Consider the following 10,796-nt stretch of genomic DNA (forward strand, 5'->3'; position numbering starts at 1 on the left):
TTTTAGGTAAACTGAAAAAAGCTTGTCCGTCGGCCTAAAAACCCTGTCCAACAACTTGTCAGGCGGATCCACGAGAAGCAGAAAGTTGCAAGCCGAAAGACCACATCAGTTTTCAGCCCACTTAAACAGCTCCACTTTTCTGGACCAGTGATTAATTCAATTGCAACATGGGAACAATACAGGTGTTACAATGATGGAAAAACACTGATCTCCTCCTCTCGTGGCGATGACTGCTTTTCTGTAGGGGGAAGGGTTCTTGTTGTGCGGAATATTTTGTCACATTCTGGAACTGTTAAACTCCTTTGTAACTTCTTCGAAACTGCCAAATCCTTTTTCAGCTATCCACTGGGCTCATCACGTCTCGGAATTCTTTTTGTTTTCAATTTATCTGAACACTTGCAGCTGTTACCTGTGGAGGAGTTAAAAACAAAAGTGGTTTTGTTGCCATTGAAGACTGGATATGTGGCATTGCCACTCCTGCACTAGTGTTTTGTTTGTTTTTTATTCTGAATTTATGTATTTGTTTTTCTTTAACCATGTTACCTTTTGCAGTAGTCGAGTTTCAAAATGGAGGTCTGGCTGTGATAGCAACTAGATGGCTTACAAGACCGGACAAGGATGAGTGCTATTGGCCACCAGCAAGGGTGAACATGAGAAAGGCAGTCATCCAACAACAGGACCCTCACAGTGACTGGGAGACATACAAGTTAACTGTCAAGAGAAATGCCGGTAATGTGTGCATGTGTATTAATGTATGATGTTATCGGATACGATGAGTTCACTGTTGAGTTTTTGGTCCTTCGTTTATCGTAAAAGTTACGTTCTAAAAATAACCCGCAATAGGCGAAATCCACAAAGTAGACAGCGTTATCTTTTACAATTATTATAGATGTTTTAAGGCTGTAAAACCCCTCACTACACACTTTATACACTTTTCTCAAACAGGCATTGACATTTTCTCGCTTTTCTCTCCTGTGTAAACACTCTCAAAGTTCAAACCTTAGTAGAAAAATGAGTCCAGTATTATAGAATGAAACCAAAGATCAAAACCTGTTTTCAGGCCCAAACATTTGTTTGAGAAATAAAAATAGAACGTTTTCCTATAAATAATAATGATGGCTTTTAGAACTAACGAATTTAATTTTAACGATCAACCTACGAGGTTGGACACATAACAAATTATTAAATAGTGACTCACCACTATTTCACAGTTCCTCTGACCGCGCCTCTTCTTCCTGGCACCGCTCTGCTGTAGCATCTTTTTCCACTGAGTGACACCTCGGTGCAGGTGTCTTTTTCCGAGTGAAAAACATAGTTATGGGTAGTTGTTGGTGCTCTTTTTTCTTCTGGGCGATAAGATTATAAACAGACACACACAGAGCACAATGCATGTACTCTCCCTTTGCTCACTGCCTCCAGTGTTACAGTTGCGGGGTACGGATGCCGGACCCGCAAAGAATCCAAGTCATTAAAAAGATACAAACCTCTCTCAGTGGCCACGGAGCTCTGCGGCTGCGGTTACCGAGACCATGCAGCGCTGCGGATTTTTTCGCAAGAAGTCTATCCTTGCGGGCTGCCAGTGAGAGCAATCGCGGTGATGCTGACCGGTGCTGCGACCGGCCTGCCTGATGAGGACGCAGAACACAATGCGCTGTAAAAAAAAAAAAAAAGCTTGCAAAATTGCACTAGAAAAAATCTGAGAAACTGTGAGGCTGCGAAAGGTGAACCGCGTTATAGCGAGGGACCACTGTATTTCTTACCAAATGTTTTTTTTAAAATGCTTTAACTCATTGATTGTGCTTGTATATTATACATTTCGAGGCGAGTGATTTTGTCCAGTGAGGATGAGGATGATGATTGGTCCGGCAGCAGGCCTACACCTCCATCCACCCTCGGGTCTTCGCCTCCACCACCTCCATCCATGCTCAGGGCTATGGAGACACCTCCGCCACCTCCATCCACCCTCAGGTCTTCACCTCCACCACCTCCATCTATGTTAAAGGCTATGCAGACACCTCCGCCACCTCCATCCACCCTCAGGTCTTCACCTCTGCCACCTCCATCCACCCTTGGGTCTTCACCTCCGCCACCTCCATCCATGCTCAGGGCTATGCAGACACCTCCGCCACCTCCATCCACCCTCAGGTCTTCACCTCCACAGCCTCAGGATAACCAGAGATGGCCCATTGTTTCGGCCTGTCACAATGTCACCATTTCACCACATACCCCTCAAACACAAATTAGGGACAGCATGTTTGCTCGCCTCATAACGCTCATTGAGGAGGTGAAAGAGACTCAGAAAATCCAAGGGAGGATCCTACAAACACTACTACAACAGCATGGCAACGTTGGGACTACAGTTTCTTCTGTTCCAGAAGGGTTCCCCCCAAAGGCAGTTTGTGATGTTGAAATCATGGAAGAAAAGCTTGCAAACCCAAATTTCATGTCCGAAGTGGTATGAATGTTAAATTTGGGGTAGTGTAACTCAATTCAGTTTTATTGGGGGCTCGCAGTTAATTTGATCTGAAACTTCCCAAGTGTGATCACATGCATGTTTCTGGCAATTCTTTCATGTTGAGTGGTTTACTCCAGTAATACAGATAAATTTTGAATTTGCTTTGTATTGCCTTTGTTTTCCCTCAGGTTGCAGCTGTGGCTGACATGGGGGGGCAACTGTTGACGAGGCCGCAAGAAGAATGATGACCTTCCTCCTAGACCATGGCCTAGCCAGGCAGTATAACTTTGTGGGTCGAAATGGGAAGAGGGAGTTCAAGGCCTTGAAACTATCCTAGGTGTACATGTTGATAATGTTTTAAGTTGTAGTGATACTAGAAGGTGTAACAATAACCTGTTATAAATATGTTGATTTTAAATATTGTGTATGGAGCGTTTATTGTTCTGGCTGGGTAGTGTGTTTGCACATGTCTTTTGCATGCTTAACCGGTATGTTCAATGGTATGTGTGTAGTATAGGGGCAATTTCATATCAGTTCAAATGGGCCAGACACCATGGTCCTCAGTTCCTTTTTTCTTTTAATTTATTTAAATCATTCAAAGGTAATACTACCTATCAGTTTTCCATTTTTTCCTAACTTCAGACATGTTCTGAGAGGACATTAAGAGTGGCATACTATTGCAAGGAAATAGAAAAATTGGGTTTGCATTTCCTCTAGTCATTGAAAAAAGGCAATAAAATTGGCATTTTTACAAAAAACAAATGGCCACCTTTGAGAGCTTGTAGCTTTTGAAGATGACAACGAACCATCTCAAAATTTCTTCAATATGTACCCATGGACTGTATATTCCAGATTTTGAAAATGTGAGTGCCCAGCATTCATGATCATAAGAGAACAAAAATGTTTTTTTTGTTTGTTTTTTTTAATGAGGTCTACTAGAAAAGTATTACTACAGCTTTAAGGACGGCTTTAAGGACGCTCGGCACGCTGCGCTCCGTGCCGCCATCGAGAGCCACAAACCACCGGATCATTTCTAAACGGATGGCTCTGTGGAGCTGGGACCGTCGTGTGCAATTTCTCTGGTTATCACAAGAGCTGGACATCAACCATTTTCCGGCAGATTTCACTTTTAACAACAGATTTTGTCATAGAAAGCCGAGCGGAGGCTTCGCGCGTCACGATGGATTCGCTACTGGAGCGAGACAAAACCACCTCCATTTTGGTCTCACAGGACGGCTTTGAGATGGTGTTCAGACAGCTGTCGGTGGTTTTTCTGTCAGGGATTATCCGAGAAATTGTGGATGTGCCTGGACATGCCAGAACATGTCCCGCGAGGTTTCATCACGGCATTGCTTTGCGCCAATGCGGCACCGCCACGACGCGCGGAATTCCTCCGCACGTCTGTCTCAATGTGCCAAAAAAGTGCTGATGTCCACGTCTTTTCACAATTCCTGTGCTAGTCAGACGACGTCCCGGATAAAACAGCGTCCAGTTTGGAAATGAACGGCACATTCCACTGTTACAGGAGTTTTTGTCATGGAAAGAGGAGCGGAGGCTTTGCGCGTCGCGGCGGTGCCGCATGGCACACAGCAACGCCGTGATGAAACCTCACGGGACATGTTCTGGCATGTCCAGGCACATCCACAATTTCTCGATAATCACTCGATGGAAAAACCACCGACAGCTGTCTGAACGCCATCTCAAAGCCGTCCTGTGAGACCAAAACCGAGGTGGTTTTGTCTCGCTCCAGTAGCGAATCCATCGTGATGTGCGAAGCCTCCGCTCGGCTTTCCATGACAAAATCTCTTGTTAAAAGTTAAATCTGCCGGAAAATGGTTGATGTCCAGCTCTTGTGATAACCAGAGAAAGTGCACACGACGGTCCCGGCTCCACAGAGCCATCCGTTTAGAAATGATCCGGTGGTTTGTGGCTCTCGATGGCGGCACGGAGCGCGGCGCACGGAGCGCGGCGCACGGAGTGCGGCGCACCGAGCGCGGCGCACCGAGCGTCCTTAAAGCCATCTTTAAAGCTGTAGTAACAGTCCTTATTCTCTGTGAAGCCCGTAAAATTTTCACCGAAAGCCAGATAACTTTTCGAATGGTTTCCAGCTGCCAGTCTCTAACAGTTTCTGAAAAAATTCTGATGGGAAAAAAAGCCCATATCATTCCGCCATTTCCTGACAATGAAAATCCGCTGAGGGGGTGGACCACTCCTCACTCAAAGCCTGCTCACAGGCGAATGACGCAACCGAGGGGCGTGGAAAAACTCACGCATGCGCACGAGGGTTCAAGCTTGTCTGACGCAATCACACGTGATTCAAATCCATATGGTTTTTGAAAAAAATAATAAGGTCGGATACTTTTCTAATAGACCTCGTATTGCTTTAAAAAATATGGATTTGTTTCGATGAATATGTCTTCAGTTGTGGGAAGGACTGTAATGCCAGTCTGATATTAGACAACTACACAGGTTACTGCAGGGCTGTGAAAACTCCACGGATCTGCGAAATTCTGCGCATTTCATCATGGAGAGGAGGGGGGTGTTAGTGTTTTTCTCTGTAATCGTGATCATCACTGAGTTTTTAAAATGTCTATCGCAAAGTGTTCTCTTTTTTTACGACATCGTGCAAGACCGCGGCGGTCCGCAGACACTGATCTGTGTGTTACAGATACAAATCAGTGTCCTCGGATCTGAAGAGTTTCGAGGAGAAAAAAGCCTGGCTGTTGTGACAGTTGTCATAAAGTGGGACTGGTTGGTTGCTGTGGTGACGCTGTGTGTCTCCTGCATGAAACTTAAGCTAAACGTAGCTTGTGGACGTCACAAACCTAGAGCTCTAAAGTTTTTAAAAGAAGACTTGTGCAGCATGTCTCTGCCATGGACTGACGCCGGACAGAGAGAAGATGGCGAGAAAGACAGTTTGAAAAAGTCTGATAAGGACAAGAGTCTGTGGAATTGTCGCTGGCTTCATCAACACACCTGAAAGATAAAAGAAATGGGGAAAAGTGAACTGTGCCCTCTCAGGAAACACAGTAAGATTTTTCTATAAATAAACATTGTGCTGTTCAAACAGGACAAGATTATGTGACTTTTTTCATTAATCTAGATTTTCTTTGATTGGGGAAAAGGACTGTTGCTTTGAATGGATTTACATGAATTTACACAAGAGTGTAAATGAGTTTTTATTAATGTAGACTTTTTTCATGGGGAAAAAAAGACTGTGGCTTTGAGTGGATTTACAGGAATTTACACAAGAAGTGGCTTTTTTACAAAAAGGTATGTTATTGATATTTTACCATGATTTTCAAACTATTCTCCAAGCTTTAGCTGTGGTTTTTGAAATGCTTGAACAGTCTTTTCAGTCTTCATGAATTTTCATGTAGTTTAATTGTTCTGAGTTAATGCATAATTTGGTTTAAAATTAAAACGAAAATCATTCCAGGTCCTGCTTCCACGTCATATTCTATTATTTCAACATGATCACCTGCTGGTTCAAATGAAAGGTTGAATACAGCGTCATTTAAATATCCACTAATTTTGAGACTTTTTGTTCCAGGAGATGCGGAAAATGTATCATTAGATTAAAAAAAAAAAAAAAAATTGGGTTTCTGGGATCCCACGGGGCCAGAGACCCCGGCTCCTGGGGGCCTATGCATCTATCCATACTTGAAAAGCCATTTTGGTTTAAATAAGACATGGAGGAATGTTTGGACAAAAATATTGAGGACCATTGTGTCAAAATCAAGGTTTTGGTTGATTGATATGGAATTGCCCATAGTGCTTTTCTTAACATAGTTGCCTTACAGTCCTTGTTGAGAGGTGTTGGCACATATGAAGTAAGTGACCATTATATTTGTTCCTTGCAGGAGGCTTGAAGAAAAACTCCTTGACAAGTCACATCACTCGTAAAGGTGTTGAGAAGGCCATGTCTAAGTGGCTCATAGGTGCTCGGGATCGGGGGGGTAATGGACAGGCCCGACAGGCAACCCCTCAATGAAGAATTCTGGCTTCAGCCTCACTTGAGGTGGACAGTAACCAATTCTGTCTGTGACACTTTGTGTTGACCTTGTAGAAGACATTACAGGACATTCATGTCTCTCATGTCCTCAGCCTTTGAAAATGAGCAATACCTTATATGGACCGCAGTTTGCACAGAGGGAATAAAGAGCAAGATTGGAAGGTTCAAGTAGGATAAATGGAACGTATACAGTGGCTTGCAAAAGTATTCACACCCTTTGGTATTTCACACATTTTAATTTGTTTATGGCATTTCAAATACAAAATGTAAATTAGGGTTGTCAATATAAAATTTCTAAATTATCTTCCTTAGACTCAAACTGAAAGTAAATCTCTACAACTTGACATAAATTAATTAAAAATATGAAAGCCAAGATGATGGGTTCCATAAGTAATCAGCCCCTTTGGTCTAATACTTGTAAATAATCATTTTAATTGCCAGTTTTTTCAGACAAGTCAGGGAATGGATACATGAACATTACTAAGGGGTATGAATAGCAAGCCACTGTATGTGTTCTGTTTTTCCTACTTGAATCATCCAATCTTGCTTTTTATTCCCACGCAAAACAAACGTAATTTTTGTTGCACTTCAAATGTTTCTTCTGAAAAATGAACATGTTCAAACGTTACTGTCCCTATTGGTTGTTTCTGTTATTATTAGTGTATGCAGAAGAAATGTTTTCAAAAATATTTGGTTTGTTTTTTTGTCTGTCTGTGAACAAGATTACAAAAACATAATTGGCCATAACTTTGGAACTGTGATCATAGGGCCTTCCAACTTGGCCCATATTGCTCCTCATAGGTGTTTCATGTGTGACCTTGATCTCCAAAAGTTTGGTCAGTATCAAAATTGACTAAAAATTAAACCTTTTCAAATTCCTCTGCTTGGAGATGCCTTGGCTTAATCAGAATCTTAATCAGAATACCAATATTGACTGCTAAGTTAATATTTCCTTTGTTATAATGTAATTGATGGTTTCATGTCAGTATAACATATTTATCAACATTAATTTGTAATTTTAAAGTGGAAACTCTAAATGACTGTGACCTGGTATTTGCAAATGAGCCTGTAGCAAACACCCCATAATGTGTGTTTAACAAAAGGTCAATATAATTTTGTACTGCACCAGTACGACATTGAAAAATGTGACAACTCTGTTGGCAGAGGTTGTTGCGTTCTCTGATCACAGCCCTAGCTTGTTTAAAGAACTGTATGTGACAAAAATGGATTTGTTAAGCCCATAATTATAATAATTACCCCTATGGGTGCAATCAGGGGCCCATAATCAGCCTGCATGGGGCCCACACTAGGTGGGCTCCAGATGAGAGAAACCTGGGTTGCCCATGCGGGTTTTAGGTAGGGCCCATGCGAAGCCCACAACAAGGGGCCACGATGAAAGCCCCGGACAAAACTGACTGGGACCCAGGTGGGCAGCCCAGGTGGGGCCCACTCGCCCATATGTAACCCGCATGCACCAAATCACAACAGATTTGCCTCAAGGCGCATCACACAAGTAAGGTCGAACTTTACTAACCCCCAGAGCAACAGTGGTAAGGAAAAACTTTCTCTGAGGAAGAAACCTCAAGCAGACCAGACTCAAAGGGGTGACCCTCTGCTTGGGCCATGCTACAGATATAAATCACAGAACAATTCACAAAACTAATATACCGAAATGCTGTTGGTGCACAGGACAGGAGGGTCGCCAGCACAAATACAACCCCATCTCTGGATGGAGCTGCACCTTAAACAGAGAGAAAAAACAGAATCAGGCATCAGAAAGACAAGAAATACTGTATAATTTGTCAGCATTAAACAACAAGAAAAACAGAAGAAATACTAAGGTGATCGTCGGCCACTAGCCCTAAACTTCACTAAAAGACCCAGAATTTAGGTAAAGTTGAGGCCACGGCAGGCTCCGTTTACTAATAAAATAAATTAAAAGAGTAAAAAGCTTAAAACAAAACTATACCAGTGTGCTAGTCATACGAAAGGGAAAATAAGTGTGTCTTAAGTTTGGACTTGAAAGTCTCCACAGAATCTGACTGTTTTATTGATGCAGGGAGATCATTCCACAGAACAGGGGCAGGATAAGAGAAAGCTCTGTGAAAACAAGTCAAAAAACAAAGCAAAGTCAATAACATGGTATAGTGGTTAAGGCATTGGGCTTGAGACCAGAAGATCCTCGGTTCAAATCCCTGCTGGAAAATCACTAAGGGCCCTTGGGCAAGGTCTTTAATCCCCTATTGCTCCCAGTGTGTAGAGAGCGCTTTGTATGGCAGCACCCTCACATCGGGGTGAATGTGAGGCATTATTGTAAAGCACTTTGTGCGTCTGATGCAGATGGAAAAGCGCTATATAAATGCAGTCCATTTACCATTTTAGTTTTGTTTGAGCTGCTGTCATCTGGTGGTCCCTTGGGTGTAGGGGGGTACAGGCCTGGGATTGGTAGGAGGTGGTAATTTTGTGAAATGGGATGGGGGCGGCCTCTCTGTACAATGTGGGTCACCCTTTAGGTAGCTGGTAGTTTTGATGGTGTTGATTTGTGCCCGGTTGCAGCAGTTGGGGGATGCCCTCCTTTTCACTTGGGGTTGCCACAGTAGATCTGATGTAGATCTGCATGTTGAATTTGCACGTTTTACATCAGATGCACTTCCTGAAGCAACTCTGCATTACATAGAGAATGGGCACGAGTGGTCTTGAACTGGAAACTTTCTGCTTTGGAAAGAAGTGCACTAACTGCCTGCCCACGACTCATACACATGAGCTCCCACATACATTTATACAACTCACATTTCCTTATTTAAACTCATGACATGCATATAGTAAGTGTGTACAGTCTGTTGTTTTCACCTGTTTCTATCATGGACAGTTTTTATGTCCGCCAAGGACGTAATAAAATCATTGGCATTCATTTGTCTGTCTGTCTGTCTGTCTGTTAGCAGGATTACGTCAAAACCACTGCATGGATTTTAACAAATTTTCAGCACAGATACATATTAGGCCATGGAAGAATCCAATAAATTTTGGAGCTGATCTGCATCAGGATTCTGGATCAAGTTTCACTTTATATAGAGTTTGAAGGATTACTGTAAGAAGGATTACGTCAAAGCTACTGCACGGATTCTCACCAAATTTGCACCACACATAGATATTAAGGCATGGAAGACTCCACTGAATTTTGGAGCTGATCCCGATCCGGATCGGCAGACATCAGGAATTATGATTGCTCTTGTTTTATCCTGCGCTCTGGTGAAGTTGTGCAATAGGGTATTGAAATCAGTCCTGTGTGTGTGTGTGTGTGTGTGTGTGTGTGTGTGTGTGTGTGTGTGTGTGTGTGTGTGTGTGTGTGTGTGTGTGTGTGTGTGTGTGTGTGTGTGTGTTTGCCTGTAGGAGTGATTTAAAAACAGCTGAACAGATTTTCACCAAACTTGGTGGGAATATTACCCGGGCAGATATCTTGAGATGATTAATTTTTAGAGAGGCTTGGCCAAAGGTCAAAGTCAAAGTCAACAACAACATGGTGTGAAAAAACTTTTTCTCCTGTATCTCTGAAACCAGTAGGGCTTGAGAGATGATCTTAAGTTTATATTAATCAGCAAAGTATTTGTGGTTGATGAGTATAAGTGGTGTCATGATGAAGACAGAAGGATGTCATGTTTGTTCAGAGGGTGTAGGGTTTGCGTCAGCCCTCTGATACCTCTCATTGTCATTTTTGATATGCCCAGTGGTAAATGAACCCACACTCAGTCTGCTCTATGTGAGCCTGATCCTGCCAGATCTCAGAAGCTAAGCAGAGTGGGTCCTGGTTAGTAGACCAGGGGCTGTGTGTGTTTCTCTGGGTAAAACTGGAGTTGTGTCAGGTAGGGCATTTGGTGTAAAACTTGTGCCAGATCCAGGGGCACCAAGGGGGGGGCTTAAGCCCCCCACCAATAATGAGCCAAGCTCCCCTCAGCCCCCCCCAATAATTCTGACAATAATGTGAATAGCGACTGACATATTTGTGGATCTCAACTGCAGTTTTGCACTGAGAATGTCTCAGTATTGCATAGCTGAGCAAACCGATGAATGTGTGTGTTCGGTGATCCACCAATGCTGAATCACCCTTCACAAACAGAATTTTCAGTTTTGCAAATAAATATTTATTTGTAAAAATCCACACACAAGTTACAAATCAGAAATTTGTGTTTGTGGATCACAAAGCATGTGATTAAGTGATGTGTGTGTGCGCATTGATACCACATTTTAGAGGAGCACGAGTGACTAAAACATGTACCTTGGTATTTATAAAGCAATTTGCTATATATTGTTCATTTCGATGACATTTTT

At 42.7% G+C, this 10,796-nt stretch overlaps 1 long non-coding RNA gene across 1 annotated transcript; it reads left to right on the plus strand.

Moving 5' to 3' along the window:
- Positions 1-2,424: 2,424 nt before the first annotated feature.
- LOC117503287 lies at positions 2,425-6,360 on the plus strand. The gene is made up of 3 exons (XR_004558536.1): positions 2,425-2,455; positions 2,644-2,744; positions 6,319-6,360. It is a non-coding gene; the product is annotated as an uncharacterized LOC117503287 (long non-coding RNA).
- The last annotated feature ends 4,436 nt before the right edge of the window (positions 6,361-10,796 follow it).

This window comes from Thalassophryne amazonica, chromosome 2 (genome assembly GCF_902500255.1).
Source record: "Thalassophryne amazonica chromosome 2, fThaAma1.1, whole genome shotgun sequence".
NCBI lineage: Eukaryota > Metazoa > Chordata > Actinopteri > Batrachoidiformes > Batrachoididae > Thalassophryne > Thalassophryne amazonica.